Below are 16254 nucleotides of genomic sequence, written 5' to 3'. Positions count from 1 at the left end.
AATGTTTTTAAAGGCAAAAGGCAAATTTATTAGCCTGATAACTATCAAATGCAGTGACTTTTGAACAGTCTGATAACAACTTCAACTCTAACACATGGAGTTGTGGTTTTACATGCATCTGTCTTCCTTTCCACTTCAAAATGGAGGAGGCGGCTAAAATTACTCTTCTCAACAGGTGTCCACAAAGAGGGTCTGGGATTTTCCAATCAAATCTGTGGAATATGTAATGTGGCTATTCAACAGATGGTTTCATATTTGAAGAACAGCCAATTCTACTAATGACTACAGTGAAACCAAGCTCAATTTTATATCAAATCAAAAAGTAATTTAGGTTTTGGCAATACACTCCATTGTAGAGATTTTCTTGGAAGACAAGTAGACATAGCATACCCATTTATTTTCCCCATAATATATTATTTTGATTTTGTTTATATTCCCATAACTGTGGAATGAATGGTGCCTTTCATGGTGCTAAAGACTGTGTATTCCTCCCAATCTGAATCCACTTCCAGACTCTGCCTGTGGCTCGTTCTTTCACCTTCATTACAGCAATATTATAATTTATGGCCTCTTTTAGCCAATCTAGCCACAGCTAAAGTCATCATCTTAACTGAGTGTTTTGTCATCACCTCAATCTTTCAATCTCTTTATAGAACGTCTGGTTCTTTTTAACACCAAATTCAAAGACTTGAAATTCATCTTCAAAGCTCAGCACTGTTCTGTCCCTGCCTACATCTGCCTTGATTTTCCCATACTGCTCCCGCTCATATCTGGTAGACTATTAACCTTTGGCTCTGGTGTAAACTGGTCCGTCCTCTAGGCTACTGGCTTTAGTAAGCTTGAAATTAACCTAATGACCTATGATTTTTCTACAGTGCCTCTTGCTGTAGCACCTGACATTAATGTCATGGAAAGACTAAACTTGTCTACTAACAGAGCTATGTCGACCAAGGTAGGACTCCTGAAGATATAGTTGTGTTTCCTGGAAGCAGCTTGTGGAGTAACCATAAGTATATTGGGAAATACCTACTTTTACTAGTATGCCCTGTTACGTTCCTCTGGTTCACAATTTCACCAGAGTAGCCATTTCCATACTAAAAGCTTTGTACCGATACAGGTGTATCCGAAACCAGGACACACAGATTCCACACATGCTTAATTTAAGGCTTTTGGTAATCTCATCTAACTCAGTTGATGTGCCCCCAGGCATAAATTAAGAATGTGCCTCAGAGCTGTGCTGAGTCAGACGCCAGGTTTATGCCACTGAATTCAGAGTGAGATTTCCTCTGAGTTTAATAAGATCAGGTCTTAGTGTTCAATAATTAACAGATAAATTTCCAGTCCCCTCAAGAGCATTTAACAAAATGGATCATCTATATTCCTGTCCAAATATTTTTTTTCCTAAGAGACATTTTACTTTTTCTCTAATTTCCTGTTCCTTCCCTTCCTTTCTCAAGGTCTGTTGTTGCAGTTTGCTGTACTATTTTAATATATAAACTGAATTTGGGGGCAGGGATTTTGTCCTTCTACATGTCTAAAATGCCGTTGGGAGAAATAGAGCTATAGTATTTGTGAAGAAGCCAGATGAAACAACAAGGCAAGGGAGCAGGGACTCTACTTCATCTATTCATACTTCCTATTTCACCAAAAATATTTAGTATATAAAACCTAAGATAAGAACTGAAAGCTAGAAAGATAAAATAGTGTATGTGATAAAACAATGATAATCTGTGGTATAGAAAAGTTTAAATATTTCTTTACAAGAAGCACAAACACCTATACTTTTCTGCTTCATCATCTTATTCTGGTGCTTTTCATTTTTAGCCTTTTCTCTTTTCATTTCGCTCAGTGTTTTCTACTGAAAGTTGTTTCCTAATTTTATACAGAATACTGGGAATTATTTGGGGAATACAGGCTTTTCTTGATATTGGAGGATATTAGATAACTGAGGAAACAATTATTTCATAAAGAATTAAGATTTCTTAACCTCTCTTTTTCTCATTTAGTAGCTAGTATTTGTACCAAGTTAGTGATACTAGAAAAATAAAACATTTATAACACAGTCCTGTAGTTATTCTTTGAAGTACTGATGTCCAAAGGACAGGAACAATTGTGCCTATTTCCTGTTCAGGAGAGACAGTGGGAGTCTCTAATCATGTTGAATATTGTGTGATACGTAATGTATTTGTGAAAATTTTGCCTTTCTGGATGCTTGATTAGATTTTTCCCTTTATTTTGGGTCTTTTCACCTACTCCTCCAGGTTCTGCAGATAATCTGCACTTTCTGTATTACTTTTTAATCTTACCATCATAGCAAAATAAGTACTAATATCAATGCAAATACAAAGTCTTCCTAAATTGGGACAGCTTTTTTTGTTTTTTTAATTCAAGATGGCTTTGCCCTATCATTCTCATTCTGCTTTGGCTGGACTATAAATCTTCTCCAAAAGTAAAGAATCTAAATGCTAGCTCTAAAGATCATATGTAAGATTACATAGATGGTGGTGTCCTCCAAAATGGTTTACACACTTTGCAAATACAGAGAAAGAGACAATTGCTACAATCAGAAGCATATACCCTAAAAGCACAATTGCATTTTATTTTGAAATCATTCTTTCATAGATACACAGCTGTTAAAATACATGATTTATCCTGGGCTGTTTAGTGAGTAGTGTTCTGAGGCAATGAAATGGCATTGCTTTCTGCGCCCCCCCCCCCCCCCCCCCGCAGTTAATAGAAAATTGCTGTATGTGGTATTGTAGAACTGAGAAGAAAATGAAGAATTCCAACATCCAGTTCCTTAATTTTGCAGCTCTATAAGAGCTGAAACTTAATCAGAAATGTGTGTATGTGTGTGCACGTGTGCGTGTCTTTTGTAAGAAAAGAAATGCTTTTTGGCATTACAGAATGCATTTGCTGAAGGAGTGGGACAAACACATCTGAAGTACAGGGAAATAGGCTGGGGCTTGTACTTTTTCCCTTAAATGGGCAACCCATCTAGTTGCTGTTAGCTGACACAAGCAAAGGGGTGTGTGAATCTAAAAGATTGCTGTACGTTGTCAAAATGAGTTTCATTTCAAAGCTGATAAAATGGCAATTAAAATCTTAATTATCTATGATAGGGCCAGACTCATTCAGATATAAACTGGTGGGGTTTCAGAACAAGAGCAAAAACCTTGATGAATTTGCAATAAACTTTTTCAGTTTGATTTATGTACTTTAAGAGCTCTTTAATACAGTAAGGGTTGCTTTCTTTGCTTTTCCTTTTTGGGGAAATGGTGTCAAAAAGTATAATGTTTTGTGATTTATGCTGTTCAAAAGTTTGTTCCAGTGCATATGTAAAAGTAATATTTTGGAATCTAAATCCATTTTCTATCTGAAGTCCACAGTATTTAGAGGCTTGTAGGTTTGGGTGGGGGGAGGTATCTGACTAACTAGTGTGTTATGGCTGTGGATAGCAAGAGCTACAGCTTCACTAACAAACTTTAAAAAAAAAAAACTGAGAAAAAGTGGATTCTATTGTAACAGCAGAAAAGGATTTTTTTAGAAACTGGCTTTAAAGCCGCTCCTATTAAAAAAAGTAATTGAAAATGAAGGCTCCTGTGTCCTTGGTACAAGAATTTTCATTAGAGTTTATCAGACTGCTTGCATTTTTCAGAAAATATAAAGCAAATGAACGCAACAGAAAGCAGGAGACTGCTAACATTAGTGTAATCGAATTGCTGCCAACTTGCCTTGTTTATCTAAGAGATCTCTGTGAAAATAAGGTCTTTCCCACACATGCATGAGTCATAGGATGTAATGGGGCTAAGCAGACTTGCTTCAGTTTTCTAATGTGCACATATCTAAACTAACCTGTTTTAGTGCCTGTTCCTGTAACTAAATGAGATCTAGCTTGACAACAGGAAGGGAGAAGTGGTGGTGAGTTCATGGCGCTATTTCAGTGCAATAACCTGAATGCTAAGGAAACGATGCAATTTCCATTTATTGGGAAAACTGCAGTTACTGTGACAACAAATATACACTAGAGAAAAACATATACAATTTATCCTCAAGTTCAAATTTGTGAATGTAGTAGATAGGATATTCATAAAACCTCACACTATCTAGTTATGCGACCCAAAGAACATCGTTACTTTTAAAATATATAATCCAGACTGTTGAAAAAAAATCCCTTTAAAAGCCATAAGCAAGGACATAAATGAAAGGGTGGCAAAGCACATGTGGTTAACCATGACTGCTTTGGCATTGGGCTGACTAAAATATAAAAAAAAAAAAAATGGCATATATTTCACATGCTAAAGCTATTCAATTCCTGTGTCTGTCATTCATACTCATCCCCAAAATCTCACTTGTCCCACCATCTGTGGCGTGGTTTAACCTCAGCTGGCAACTCAGCACCACACAGCCGCTTGTTCACTCCCCCCACCCCGGTGGGATGGGGAGAGAATCAGAAGAGTTAAAGTAAGAAAACTGTTGGGTTGAGATAAAGACAGTTTAATAGGTAAAGCAAAAGCCGCACACGCAAGCAAAGCAAAACAAGGAATTCATTCACCACTTCCCATCGGCAGGCAGGTGTTCAGCCATCTCCAGGAAAGCAGGGCTCCATCACACGTAATGGTTACTTGGAAAGACAAACGCCATCACTCCGAACGTCCCCCCCTTCCTTCTTCTTCCCCCAGCTTTATATGCTGAGCATGATGTCATATGGTATGGAATATGGCTGGACGGCCGGGCCCAGAGAGTTGTGGTGAATGGAGTTACATCCAGTTGGCGGCCGGTCACGAGCGGTGTTCCCCAGGGCTCAGTACTGGGGCCGGTCTTGTTTAATATCTTTATTGATGATCTGGATGAGGGGATTGAGTGCACCCTCAGTAAGTTTGCAGACGACACCAAGTTGGGTGGGAGTGTTGATCTGCTCGAGGGTAGGAAGGCTCTGCAGAGGGACCTGGACAGGCTGGATGGATGGGCCCAGGCCAACTGTATGAGGTTCAACAAGGCCAAGTGCCGGGTCCTGCACTTCGGCCACAACAACCCCATGCAGCGCTACAGGCTTGGGGAAGAGTGGCTGGAAAGCTGCCTGGCGGAAAAGGACCTGGGGGTGTTGGTCGACAGCCGGCTGAACATGAGCCGGCAGTGTGCCCAGGCGGCCAAGAAGGCCAATGGCATCCTGGCCTGTATCAGAAATAGTGTGGCCAGTAGGAGTAGGGAAGTGATCGTGCCCCTGTACTCGGCCCTGGTGAGGCCGCACCTCGAATACTGTGTTCAGTTTTGGGCCCCTCACTACAAGAAGGACGTTGAGGTGCTGGAGCGTGTCCAGAGAAGGGCAACGAGGCTGGTGAGGGGTCTGGAGCACAAGTCTTATGAGGAGCGGCTGAGGGAACTGGGGTTGTTCAGCCTGGAGAAAAGGAGGCTGAGGGGAGACCTCATCGCTCTCTACAACTACCTGAAAGGAAGTTGTAGCGAGGTGGGTGTTGGTCTTTTCTCCGAAGTAACAAGCGATAGGACGAGAGGAAATGGCCTCAAGTTGCGGCAGGGGAGGTTTAGATTGGATGTAAGGAAAAATTTCTTTACTGAAAGAGTGGTGAAACATTGGAACAGGCTGCCCAGGGAAGTGGTGGAGTCCCCATCCCTGGAGGTATTTAAAAGACGTGTAGATGAGGCGCTTAGGGACATGGTTTAGTGGGCCTGGTGGTGTTGGGTTGACGGTTGGTCTCGATGATCTTAGAGGTCTTTTCCAACCTCAATGATTCTATGATTCTATTCTATGATTCTATATCCCTTTGCTCAGCTGGGGTCAGCTGTCCCAGCCATGTCCCCTCCCAACTTCTTGTGCACCCCCAGCCTATTCGCTGGTGGGGTGGGGTGAGAAGCAGAAAAGGCCTTGACTCTGTGCAAGCACTGCTCAGCAATAACGAAAACATCTCTGTGTTATCAACACTGTTTCCAGCACAAATCCAAAACATAGCCCCGTACTAGCTCCTATGAAGAAAATTAACTCTACCCCAACCAAAACCAGCACATTCTCCACCCCTTATTCCATACCATTTATGTCATGCTCAGGTCCCACACTATCCAATACAACCTCATTAACCACCTGCCCCGCTTCCCATCCTTTGATATAACACACAGATATCATTCCCTTAGTCTATGGACCACCCTTGTGGAATGGCTGTAAAATGTCCAGAAATGTCCACAAAATGTCCATTGAGTTCATTTAGTCCATGACTTTGGGCTCCGTCTGTTATGGTGGTCACTCAGGACAGGAGAGGTGGTGTGTTGTGTGGAGTTACTGGGCACCAAAGCCAGCTCAGGTCGGGTCACTGCTGCACTTGCACTGCTTCTTGTAAGGCTTGTCCTCCACTGGTTCGAGTGGTTCCTGCTATAGTAATTCCTATAACACACAACTCAAATCCCGGGTTACAACAATTTAAAGGTATCTCCATTACAATTTCCACCCCTGGTCCCTTTGGACCAGACCATAGGGTTTAACATTGCAATGAAGTCCTCCCCTTGCCCCTTCTCTGGCTTGGACTTATCCACAGACTGCAGTCCTTTAGGCTTGTACCTGCTCCAAGTGGAGCCTTATCTATGAGCCACAGTCTCTCCAGGGGTATACCTGCTGCGGCATTGACTTATCCACAGTCACTTTGAGATGCACCTGTTCCAGCATGGCCTTCTCCATGGGCCACAATGCCTTCAGAGGTATACCTGCTCCAGCGTGGCCTTACTCACAGCCACAGTCCCTTCAGAAGTAAACCTGCTCCAACATGGCCTTACCCATGGCTGAAGTCCCTCCAGGGGTATACCTGCTCTGCTGTGGGCTTATCCATGGCCACATGCTTTGAGGTGCTCCAGCACGACCTCATGCACAGCCACTGATGCTTCAAGGTGTACCTGCTGCAACATGGACTTATCCACAGCCACAGATGCTTTGAGGTGTGCCTTCTCCAGTGTGGACTTATCCTTGGGCCACAGTCCCTTCAGAGGTATACCTGCTGTAGCACAAACATAACCGCAGCCACAGATGCTTTGAGATGTACCTGTTTTGGCATCGGCTTATCCACGGCCACAGACGCTTTGGGGTGTCCTGCTCCCGCATGGACTCATCCACAGGTCACAGTCCCTTCGACTCGATTTCACACTGGAGTTCCAGCCTGTCCAGTACAGCAGCACAGAAACAGCAGCGATGCCCTGGCCATCTGCCAGCCCAGGCGCATGGCCATTGCTGTTATCAAAATGTTCCCAGGCACAGTAGAATACGATGATAAGCAGTGCAGCAGTACAGCAAGCAGCGAAAGCAAAAAGCAGCCACTAATGAGCACTAGACTCTAATATACAGTAAGGCAAGCAAGCCCCATGGCAAGCACAGGAGCCTGCCGATTAATAGTTAAACAGCTATAACAGGTATAAATTCAATCTAGCACATTCCAATCAAACCTGTCATTATCTCGAACCTTTTGAGCCCCACGTTGGGTGCCAAAAAGGACTGTAGTGGTTTAACCTCAGCTGGCAACTAAGCACCACACAGCCGCTTGCTCACTCCCCTGTGATGGGATGGGGGAGAGAATTGGAAGGGTAAAAGTGAGAAAACTGTTGGGTTGAGATAAAGACAGTTTAATAGGTAAAGCAAAAGCTGCGCACGCAAGCAAAGCAAAACAAGGAATTCATTCACTACTTCCCATCGGCAGGCAGGTGTTCAGCCATCTCCAGGAAGGCAGGGCTCCATCACGTGTAATGGTTACTTGGAAAGACAAATGCCATCACTCCGAACGTCCCCCCCTTCCTTCTTCTTCCCCCAGCTTTATATGCTGAGCATGACGTCATATGGTATGGAATATCCCTTTGCTCAGCTGGGGTCAGCTGTCCCGGCTGTGTCCCCTCCCAACTTCTTGTGCACCCCCAGCCTACCTGCTGGTGGGGTGGTGTGAAATGCAGAAAAGGCCTCGACTCTGTGTAAGCACTGCTCAGCAATAATGAAAACATCTCTGTGTTATCAACTCTGTTTTCAGCACAAATCCAAAACATAGCCCCGTAGTAGCTACTGTGAAGAAAATTAACTCTATCCCAGCCAAAACCAGCACAATCTGTAATCACAAAACCTCTTAGATCTAACTTTTAAAGTAAAAGATGCAGTAGTTCTTCTACAGTGTCTTATTTCTCCTCTTTTTATTCTTCTACAAGGACTTCTGTAATAAAAAGAAACAGGAATTATATTCCAGTAGATAAGGATTTCAGTTCCTCAGTCTGATAAAATTCTTTAGAGAAAAATAAACATTCTAATTTTTGACTCTGGTCAGGAAACAGAAGGAAGGGAACAATGCCATGCTAGATGTCCTCAAGCATGTCGAACATAGCACAGAACAAGATGTCCCTTCCGCACGGAGGGACACACATGGCAACAGAGCTCCTGAGTGCCAGAGGAACCATGTGTTACGAGGCAGCTGGCTATGGGAACCACTGCTGCTTCAAGTGGCAGGAGACAGAAGCTAGAATCCAAGTCACAAAAGGCATCATATTGCAAATAGTAAAAGGCAGGGTCACAGTAGCATGTCCTCTGAATGAGAGGTGCAACTTATGGAGTTACAGAACCAGAATTTAGGTGGAAGGAACTGACCGAAGTTGTCCAGTCTCACTCAAAGCGGGACTAACTCCAGAGTCTGATCAGGTTGCTCGGGGCTTTGATTATTTTCAGTTATCTTGAGTATTTCTAATTTGTAATTATTCTAAGGTCTCACATCTTATTTGGATCACAAAGTTTTGAATGTGTCTGGCTGAGGAATATTTTGCCAGTGATGATAATCAGTCTGTCGAAATCCATACGCTGAATAAAAGATGGCTGGAGAGATGGTTGATAGTAACATAAATCACAGGCCTTTAGCACTTTCAAAATTGCAAAAGAAGCAATATCTGTAGGATTTTTTTTGTTTGATTTTGTTATGTTTGATGTGTTATATCCTAAAATAAGCATAATAAGAACCAAAAATCTTGTATGTAATTTTCCATGCTAGTTTACTCCAGCTTTTAGAATGCACACCCTCCTCCTCCTCCTCCCTGCCCCATTCTCTTTGAAAGTCAAACATTTAGAATTAGGATGCCATTAAGGTGCCATCTCTCTGCAAAAGCATTCTGAAAAAAAAAGTTAAGTATATTCTATCTTTATCTTTCCAGGTAGTCCAATAAGCTGAAAGGCTAGCATTGAGATTGTAAGTAATAAGCAAATAAGGAAGGAAAACAGAGATGCTGCTATTGAGGAAGGAAACCCTGGAGACTGCTTCCATGGCTGAGTTCTTTTCTTACTGAACGTATCTTTCCAGTTGTATCCTAATCAGGAGCAGAGCGTGATGCACATATGGCAAACAGAATTCCTAGATGGAGTTCTGGTTAACATGAGACTAGCTTAGGCTCTTTTGGTTTAGAAAAGCCCTTGGTTGTGGAAGCATCTAAATTTACCTGGTGGTGATTACCATAGCATGAAGCAAGGACAAAGTAGTGGCCTTGTGGCACTCAAAGGGATGTGGCAGGCAGTCTTTCCATATAGGATTTCTCATACCTATTAACAATAACCACTGAAGACAGGTATTCTTCTTCTCTTTAGACGAATCAGCAAGTAATGTTCCTAAAACTGGATACTGTAACTAAAATTTTGCCATCATCATCAGAGATGAGTGGAAAAAGGCTAGGGAATTCTCACAGCTGGTGGAGTACAGATGTCTCAGATCCCATTGTACTTGTCTAGAGCAAACTCAGCGCTTGCTGCAGAGAGGAACTTGAGGAGCTAATATGACTTGCACACACACAGAGGTCATACAAATTACCCTTGCAGCTTTTTTAATAAAAGAAGCTGCCATATGCTCCAGAGGGGGCTAAGTTAGTGAGAATGTTAGTGAGATTTAGGAAGAAGGGATCATGCTTTGAAAGGCACCAGAATGGGCTAGGACAGACAAGAAGTGCTTCAGCAGGAGGCCAGGAAGCTTAGTGTTTTAAAGCTAGGGGCATCTAAACCATGGGTTAACCAGATAACAGCATCTTTACCTACCCTGCCTTGAATCCATATGGGCAGTGATTTTAAAAGTAGCTTATGGGTTGGAGAAAAAAATAACTAAACTGATTTTCCCGCTTTCAGAGAACGTGTTCTTAAACCCCAAATTATTTTGGAACAGCTTTTTATTAGAAAGATGGAGGGGATACAATGTAAGTACCTTTGATACAGAATTTGATCTATTTGTAAATGGAAACACACAACAGGATGGCTGTGGTACTTGGGAGCCCGGGAGGACCTGTTCAGAGCCCTCTCTGTGACAGTGACACAGCTGCCTGGCTCCAAGAAAACAAATTCCCTGCAGTCATACTAGTTTCTAGCCCCTGTTCAGTATCACTACCAACGATACAACCTGTATCACCACAGGTCTCTGAGAACTAATGAAGTGCTCGAAAAATACGTGGTTACCTATAGACAGTGTAATGAGTTTCTCCTTAGCTTAGATGGCACAAAGGAAACACCGGAAAATATCGGAAATAAACTGAATAATCTATGTAAGCGTTCAGTGAATACCCTGAACATAACACAACAGTTTGTAAGAGTTTGTTAAGGAATAAGTAGAGCGGGAACAATTCTACAGGCTACTGCTGTCAACGCAAAAAATCCCTCCAAGACAGCAGTGAGTATCTAAAAATGAGGCAAGCATAACTGCACACAAGGAGGGTTAATTTAGATACCTCCAGCATTAGTTGTATAAACAAAGACTAAATCACACTGCAGGGAATAGGCTGTAAGAGTGGCAGGACATCTGATAGATTGCTTATTAATCAGAAACACTTTGCTAAATTCAGGTTCCCTCTCCAAAATATTCATGCCATGTTAGAATTTTGTTGTTTATCCCTTTCAAATAATGTTACCTTAAAATGTGAGGTGCTAGGTATCATACTGGGGGAGAGGAAAGCTGGTTAAATGGTTGGCTTTCACATCAGTGGCTCTTGCATGACTCTCAGCAAATTATTTACTTCTACACTTCTAGTAACACCTGGGGTGTTACAAGAATAAATATAGTAGTGACTTTGACACCCTGAGATGTTGCAGTATTGAACATCATGTCAACAGCTTTGAATAAGGAGACTTAAATAGCCCTCCTTGGAAACCAGATTCTGCTGGGAGAAGTAGGAATAGAAGTTGAATTAGTCTGAATGACAAGAATATGTATTTTTAGAAGAGCTCCTCAGAGGGAAGCATAGCAGTACCCTGAGTTGTAGGGTACAACTATGTTCCCTACATAGTTGGGTAGGGTACTATGTACCCTATGTACCCTACATTAGCAAGACATCAGCCATACTGGTAAAGCACAGCAGAAAAAGGAAAGAGGAGGACGAAGGATGTGACCAGGAAGCTGCAAGAACAAAACCATACCAAAATAGAAACCAAACTAGTGTCAATACTAAGATGTTTCAGGAAAAACAAAACCATTCCGTCAGGTTCAGTTGTACCGGAGGTAATTCACAGGGCAAAGACGGTGCTGTCAGCTCGTGAGCTTGTTATTTTGGGAGTGCTCAGGACAAGCTGCCTGGTACAAGAAGGAGGCTGCTGAGGAAAAAAACAGCTTGGAGGAAAAAGGACCTTTGAGGGAAGGGATGGGCAGGTGGTGACTGCCCAAATTAGCTGGCAGTGGGGCAGCCCTGGAGCCACTGTGGGGCTGGGGGGAGGCCACGTGAACTCCACGTACTGGCTGGGGGAAGAGAGAGCGCCTGGAAAACAGAAACGTCCCACGGTACTGCCTGTCTCCTGTGGGCTCAGTAAGTAGCCAGGGTCTCCAGTCCTGCCTGCTTTGTTAAAGCAATGGCGGCAGCTCAGGTGACTCTCTTGGCAACGGAGATTTTTGATAAGGACTTACCCTAGGGATTAGGTTGCCATTACATGACTCTCAGCTTTAATTAAAACCAGAGAAAATTAGAAAAAAACAGTCCTGATGGCTTCAAGAGAGTTGAAGTCTATGAGCTCTAGATGATCTGATGCTGTGATGTATTGCTTTAAAATCTCCTGAAACACAACTTTGAAAGATTATCTCGAGATTTTGAATGTGTGCAGCTGGCAATACCGGTAAGCAGAAGGGACAGTGAGTCCGAGAGCAGGGCAGAGTCCCACGCTCACATATGTGCCATGGCACAGAAGAGGCAGGCCAAGGTTTGCAGCCACAGCTCCCGAAACACCGTCAAAGGCAACGCAGGTCTGCCACACCGTGCCCTGCCACAGCGTAACGGCAGCGGCAACTGCAAAGGCAGGCCCAAAGCTAGTCCAGATCAAAGTAGGAGGTCTGGAAATTATTTCTTAGTTTACTTGAGAGCCTTTCCAGGGGGGAAAAGAATGGGGTAATAAATGACCCATCCTTGGATATCATGAAAAGGAGGTCAGGTCTTTATTGTGAGAGCTTCCCCTGATGAAAGGTGTGAAATGTGGAAGTCCAAGCAGCCACCCACGTACCTGGGTGTACCAGCACAGGCTGCGCAGGGAGAAAACTGCTCTGCATGTCCTGCTCTGCTGGGAGAGGCAGTGAAAGCTGTAGTCCTCCCTTGGGCCATGATGCAGGGAAGGGTTGTGGGAAGACAGAGAAAACACACCTGCCAAAAAAAGGTAGGGGAGAGTGAAAAATGAAAGTCTCCTGGGGCGGTTATGTTAAGCTGCAAGAAAGGGGAGTGGAAAGGAAAAGAAGCAGTGGCACCCTTTTACGTGATCCCAACTAACTTTAGGAAACCAGTTAAATTCACTCAAAAAATAGGGTCCCACAGTAACAACATTCTGAAGGCTCAAAAAATGCTAGGGAGTTGCATATGTACCGTAGTGCTGTACTGAAACGTAGCAGTATTTCAGCAAAAGATTTTGCATTGTGGAGAGTGGAGCTTCTCCCCATTACAATGGTAGCATCTTACAAAAAAGTCATACCATTCTTTAGCAGACCGTGAGTTCAAGAGGTTTGTTTAAAGTCTCACAGTAAATTGTAGCATACCATTTTTTTTTTTTTAATTTAGGGGGTTTTTTTTGTTCTTTTTAGTGGTTTGCGGTTTTTTTTTTTCTTTTTATAGTGAAAGAACAAAGTTAAACCCTCAGGGTTTTGGACCTGCTGTCTCAAGGCTGAACCTAATATCTAATCTCTAAGCTCCCCTGGACAGCCTACTTAATTCTTGTTTTCCTGGTGTAAAAACAAGGGAGTCTGAGAAACAGACAGCTAGTAACTTCATTTCAGGGTGGTCATTTGGTTGCTTCTTGAATCAGGCAGCTTGAGATGCTTGAAAACAACTCAGTGTATCTCCCCCAGAGGATACATATACATCACATCTCTGATGTGTCTAAGCTCCCTTGGCCTCTGTCCAGGAACATCCAGATTTCCTGACTCATGGCAATGTACCCTGTCTGGTTGTACTTCATTAGCAGCAGCTCAAAAATCAGAACAGTATTCTGCTGTTGCATAAGTTTTTCCAAGCAGTAAACAATAACACCCTGCCACAAGCTTTATTACATTTATCTTGGAATTCAAGATCCAGAAGAGACTGCTGCTTATTACTTTCTTTAATGGCAACCCAAAAAGACTGTAAGATGTTATTCTTTAATAAATATTTTCAGGATAGCTTAGTATCTTATTAATTAAATGTTCTGAAAAGGAAGAATAAATGCTACAGAAGCTATAATAAGCCAATAATTTTTCTTCCAGCTGGGAAACATGGATATGATTTTTTATTGTCATATCAATTTTATTGTTATATCAGCACTTATACACTAAAATGGTGAGGGTAAATTTAAAGCTACAGAAGCTGAAAATAATTAGTAGGAAAAATTACATTTTATAGGAGTAGTAACATACCTTTCAGTAAGTCCTATTCTAAATAGCTCTTCTTTACTTGCATCTCAAGCATTTGTTTAAAACATTTTAAAAGCAGTAGCATTATCAACTGGCTCAAAGCAGGTTTGAAAATAAACAGTCCGTGACTATTACTGGGGTTCATTAAAAGAAAACTCTGTCTGACTAAAATCTATTTTGGAGCTACGACTGCTCCACTCCCCTGCTTGTGGCATGATGCAGCTGCTCTTTCTTTAATATTTTTGCTGACAGCTACAGCTGACAGATAACATTTCAGTTCACCCCAAACATCAACCCTATCTCAAGGCTCCCTTACTTAGACTGAAAATGCTGCCTTCCTCGTGGCTTTACCTGCATCACAGTGCAACTCTGTAACTATGCAGTTATTCATACTGGTCACTCCTAATGGAGCAGCAGAGACAGGGCTGCAGTCAGGTCATGTGTTGGGGGAGCGCATCAGCCATCCCATGGTTGCTAACAGCACAGCAACAGCTCCTCTTCTTTCCCTTCATCTCCTCTCCCGTGCTCTAAGAAAATAGGCACCTGAATCTGGGAATAAAAATAATATTGCATACATAGCTATGCAATATGTCAATTGATATTTTACATTAGTTGTCATCTAATATCTTTGTTTTAGTTATATTTGTTACCATTGTCAATATAAAAAATACTTTATCCATCTTCATGTATAATCCCCTGGCAAACAGGCTTTGATTTCTTGGTTCATAAAAGTTTTCATGTAATAATAAATCACTCAGCAATACTGTGGTGATTCACCCACAAAAGGAACTTTGCACAAATGCAGCGCTGTTTTCCTCCCAGACAGAAAACAAGAACATTTACAGTGCTCCCAGTTCTGCCCCTGAACCTCTGAAGCTGTAAGAGAGGAGAAGAAGAAGGTGGAGGACAGGTTTCAGAAGTAGCCAGCATGTAAGAGAGAGACCCAAAGAGAAAAGTGGGAAGGAGGCATTGCTCAGTCCTTCAAAGGAATTCCCAGGAAAATTAATTATGGTTAAGACTGTGCTTTTATCTGTACTTTTGTGATTGATGGCTGAATCTAAAAAGTAAAAACAAATACTGCCTTGCTATGTTTTTTCAGGATTTGCAGTGAGGCACATTAGTTTTTGTTTGGATTAAATATTTTACCAGACTGCAAAATACTGTTTTTATTATGGGGCTCTTCCAGCAAAAAAAAAATTTAAAGAACAGGAAGACAAGTGGGAGTTTGGAACCATGAATAAAACCCAGAACAACCCAGAAAGGAAAAGGTTAGAATGCTTTATTGCTACAATATAGGGATTAAAACACAGTCTTCCACCTCCCAGGAAAATACTTTAAATACAAGGTATTCTGAGATGACTCTTTGCAGAAAAAAAAATCTACTTTGTATGAAATACTTAAAAATTCACCAGAGCAAGAGCTGGCACTTGGGAAGACCCAAACCTACATGCAAAGTCATAGAATCATAGAATCATTAAGGTTGGAAAAGACCTCTAAGATCATCGAGTCCAACCGTCAACCCAACACCACCATGCCCACTAAACCATGTCCCTAAGCACCTCATCTACACGTCTTTTAAATACCTCCAGGGATGGGGACTCCACCACTTCCCTGGGCAGCCTCTTCCAATGTTTAAACACTCTTTCAGTAAAGATGTTTTTCCTCATGTCCAATCTCAACCTCCCCTGGCGCAACTTGAGGCCATTTCCTCTCGTCCTATTGCTTGTTACTTGGGAGAAGAGACCGACACCCACCTCACTACAACCTCCTTTCAGGTAGTTGTAGAGCACGATGAGGTCTCCCCTGAGCCTCCTTTTCTGCAGGCTAAAGAACCCCAGTTCCCTCAGCCGCTCCTCAGAAGACTTGTTCTCCAGACCCTTCACCAGCTTCATTGCCCTTCTCTGGACACGCTCCAGCACCTCAACGTCCTTCTTGTAGTGAGGGGCCCAAAACTGAACACAGTATTCGAGGTGCGGCCTCACCAGTGCCGAGTACAGGGGCACGATCACTTCCCTACTCCTGCTGGCCACGCTACTTCTGATACAAGCCAGGATGCCATTGACCTTCTTGGCCGCCTGGGCACACTGCTGGCTCATGTTCAGCCGGCTGTCGACCAGCACCCCCAGGTCCTTCTCTGACAGGCAGCTTTCCAGCCACTCTTCCCCAAGCCTGTAGCGCTGCATGGGCTTGTTGTGGCCGAAGTGCAGGACTGGCACTTGGCCTTGTTGAATCTCCTATAATTGGCCTGGGCCCATTGATCCAGCCCGTCCAGGTCCCTCTGCAGAGCCTTCCTACCCTCAAGCAGATCAACACTCCCGCCCAACTTGGTGTCGTCTGCAAACTTACTGAGGGTGCACTCAATCCCCTCATCCAGATCATTGATAAAGATATTGAACAAGACTGGCCCCAA

The 16254-nt window shown here is 42.8% G+C and overlaps 1 protein-coding gene and 1 long non-coding RNA gene across 7 annotated transcripts in view; one reads left to right on the top strand and one right to left on the bottom strand.

The window, feature by feature from the left end:
- The window catches only part of FILIP1 (filamin A interacting protein 1), a 118900-nt gene that overhangs the window by 2241 nt on the left and 100405 nt on the right, over positions 1-16254 (top strand). The gene's annotated exons all lie outside the window — the stretch shown is intronic.
- On the bottom strand, positions 12386-14070 carry LOC143157898 (uncharacterized). Its single transcript, XR_012994867.1, has 2 exons — positions 13848-14070; positions 12386-12526 (listed from the first exon to the last, which is right to left on the bottom strand). It is a non-coding gene; the product is annotated as an uncharacterized LOC143157898 (long non-coding RNA).

The sequence above is a fragment of the Aptenodytes patagonicus genome, chromosome 3 (assembly GCF_965638725.1).
Source record: "Aptenodytes patagonicus chromosome 3, bAptPat1.pri.cur, whole genome shotgun sequence".
Lineage (NCBI taxonomy): Eukaryota > Metazoa > Chordata > Aves > Sphenisciformes > Spheniscidae > Aptenodytes > Aptenodytes patagonicus.
The sequence above is the reverse complement of the archived record's forward strand: the minus strand, read 5'-3'. Positions and strand labels throughout refer to the sequence as shown.